This window comes from Triticum dicoccoides, chromosome 5B (genome assembly GCF_002162155.2).
Source record: "Triticum dicoccoides isolate Atlit2015 ecotype Zavitan chromosome 5B, WEW_v2.0, whole genome shotgun sequence".
NCBI classification, from domain to species: domain Eukaryota; kingdom Viridiplantae; phylum Streptophyta; class Magnoliopsida; order Poales; family Poaceae; genus Triticum; species Triticum dicoccoides.
Genome location: NC_041389.1, coordinates 549,065,905 through 549,068,870, shown reverse-complemented (window position 1 = coordinate 549,068,870; position 2,966 = coordinate 549,065,905). Strand labels below are relative to the sequence as shown.

Below are 2,966 nucleotides of genomic sequence, written 5' to 3'. Positions count from 1 at the left end.
ATCCTTGCTCCGCCCATGAACCTCCGGTCTGATGATCCATGTGTCTTCTTAAAGGTAGATTATTGTTTCATCTGGAGGTGCATTTCCTCGACCCTAACACTTCTTTGGTGATTTTGTTAACGTTCACTTTTCATGACTCTAATCTTCAGTAAGTGCTGTGCGCGCGGACAAAGTTAGAGCATGACATTTAGTGTATGACAAGCACTTTCTTTTAAATAATATGACAAGCATTTTACTGATGTGAATCTGCAGCTTCTGGCCTGATTTGACGATGTAAGCGTTAGGCAGAAAGGAGCCCACATTTCCGGCCTAGTCGGCAGTGGGACAGATCGAATATGCAGAAGTGAACTAGCCACCCAGCCAGGCAGCCGCGGCACGATAGAGATGGAAGAGGAATGGACGCGGAGGAGGGAGAAGGATTTCTCTGGGATTTCACCCACGTGGGACGTTTTTATTTACCTGAAGAGCATTAAGATTAGCTGCCTATTCCCCTAAAAAAAGATTAGCTGCCTATTTGTTTTTGTAATGTTTCACGATTGATCTCAGCATGATAACATCTCTCGGACCAAGCCATCGCAGCCCACGCTGCCCAAGAAGCAGAGCTTGCTGCCTCCCCGGCCACAAACCACCACCATCCCCATGTTGCCCGCCGAGCCGTCGCCACCACGAGGGTACACCGCTACTGTTGCACCCGACAGATGACGCCTGCCCACGCCCACATCCACCAGGCAAAGGTGTGAGAGGTCCTTGCCACCGCCGGACGGACCGGGCTTTGCCCGGCCTAGCCCCTGGTGGCGGCGAGGACGGAGGAGGGAAGGGGCGGGAGGAGGTCAGGTGGAGGCTAGGGCTACCTCCCCGTCGCTCGCGGAAGGTGAGGGAAAGTCATGCGACCATGCACGTTTTTATTTACCTGAAAAGCGTCAGGATTAACTGCCAATTTGTTTGTTCTTCAGACATATCACAGCGTTCATTTGCTTTTGTCATGTTCCACGACTGATCTCTCACCATGATAACATCTGCCGGGATTTTTCAAAAGAGATTGATATGTAATTAGGTCCATGGCATAGTATAGGCTGACACGTCACCTGTATAAAATATCGCAAAGATCACTTTGTATATATATACTGTAACTGCTCCATTTGCATAAGAACAAGTCCCGAATGAAGTGTTGATAGACAAAAGCTATCCGTGTATAACTTAATGTTTCAGTCACTAGCCTGGCCAGTCAGCAGTGACGCTGGCATCCCAACTCCGACATGGACAGCTACCAGAATTCCAAGAACATTGCATTATACAATCATCAGCTTACGCGTCAAACATTCGTGGATGCTGCGTTGGTCAAAACATCGCTTGCTTCTGGACCTTAATTACTATCCTTATATCTTAGCCTGACTGATCGATGGATTGGTCGGCCCTTACCAGCTGCACCGCGGTTATAATCCTTCTTTTCCCGCCGTTTGGCGCATCCGATGACAGGCTTGTGCCCGGCAGGGTGCTCTCCTCGGGCAGTGGCGTAGCTAGGGGGTGGCCAGGGTGGTCCATGGACCACCCTGGAATTTTTCCATAGCATGTATATAGTGTGTTAAAAAACATTTCTTTGAGAATAAATAAACTCGTGTAAATATTTCTATTAATAGACCACCCTGGCGTATTGGGCTGGCTACGCCACTGTCCCCGGGCAGCACCATCGTTTCCGATGATGGTGGATTCTCCTTGGGCTTCTTTAACCCCTCCAACTCCACTCCGACCATCCTGTACCTAGGCATATGGTACAATGGCATCCCGGAGCTCACCGTCGTGTGGGTCGCCAACCGCGAGACCCCAGCCACCAACACAAGTTCCTCAGCAGCGAAGCTCTCCCTCACCAACAACTCTAATCTGGTTCTCCCCGATGGTGATAGCGGCCGGCACATCATTTGGACGACAACCAACGTGGCCACTGCTCCGGTCTCATCTACCCCGACGGCGGTGCTCCTGAACACCGGTAACCTCATCATCTGATCATCAAACGGCATCATGTTGTGGCAGAGTTTCGACCACCGCACGGACACGTTCCTTCCTGGCATGAAGCTCGGCATAAACCACAGGATGCATTCCATCATCGAGCACCTGGTATCCTGGAAAGGCCTCAACAATACCTCGCGGGGGCGCTTCTCGTATGGCAGCGAGACAAACAGGTCGCTCCAAGTATTCCTATGGGACGGCGAGCACTCGGTATCTCGTGCTGCCCCCTGGACAGGGTATCTAAGCCAAAAACTATTGCTTGGGGCCACAAATATCAGCGATCTTATCATCTACATAGACTTTGTCAACAATGATGATGAGACATACATCAGTTATAGCCTCTCCCATGGAGCCCTACTCACCATGATTGTGCTAACCTACTATGGCGAGTTGCAGATCCAAAGCTGGAGCAGTTGGTCATCAGCATGGGTTGTCGTTTGGAAGTTTCCAACAGCTGAATGCAACCGTTACAGTTACTGCGGCCCATATGGCTACTGTGACGAGACGGCCACGGCACCCACCATTCCAACATGCAAGTGCCTCGATGGCTTCGAGCCGAGTAGCATGGAGGAGTGGACCAGCGGCAAATTTTCGGCGGGGTGCCGACGGAAGGAGGCACTGCAAGGGTGCAGTGACGGCTTCGTGGCCTTGCCAGGGATGAAGTCGCCTGCAGGTTTTTGTTTCTTGGTGGAGGTAGGAGTAAGTATGAGGAGTGCGCGGCGGAGTGTAGGCGCAATTGCTCCTTTGTGGCATAAGCATTCGCTAACCTGAGCAGCAACATCTTTGGAGGACGTGTGACGAGGTGCTTGGTGTGGTCTGGGGAGTTATTAGACACCGGAAAGGTGGGGGAGGTCAGCGGCAAGACACTCTATCTTCGACGTGCAGGGGAAAAAAATTATATGAGACCAGGTCTCATATAAATCAGGTGAGACCTGCCCTGATGGATGACATGTGGCATTCAC

General features: G+C 51.2%; 1 pseudogene; it reads left to right on the top strand.

The window, feature by feature from the left end:
* Positions 1-1,399: 1,399 nt before the first annotated feature.
* LOC119311513 overlaps positions 1,400-2,966 on the top strand; it is a 4,342-nt pseudogene continuing 2,775 nt past the window's right edge.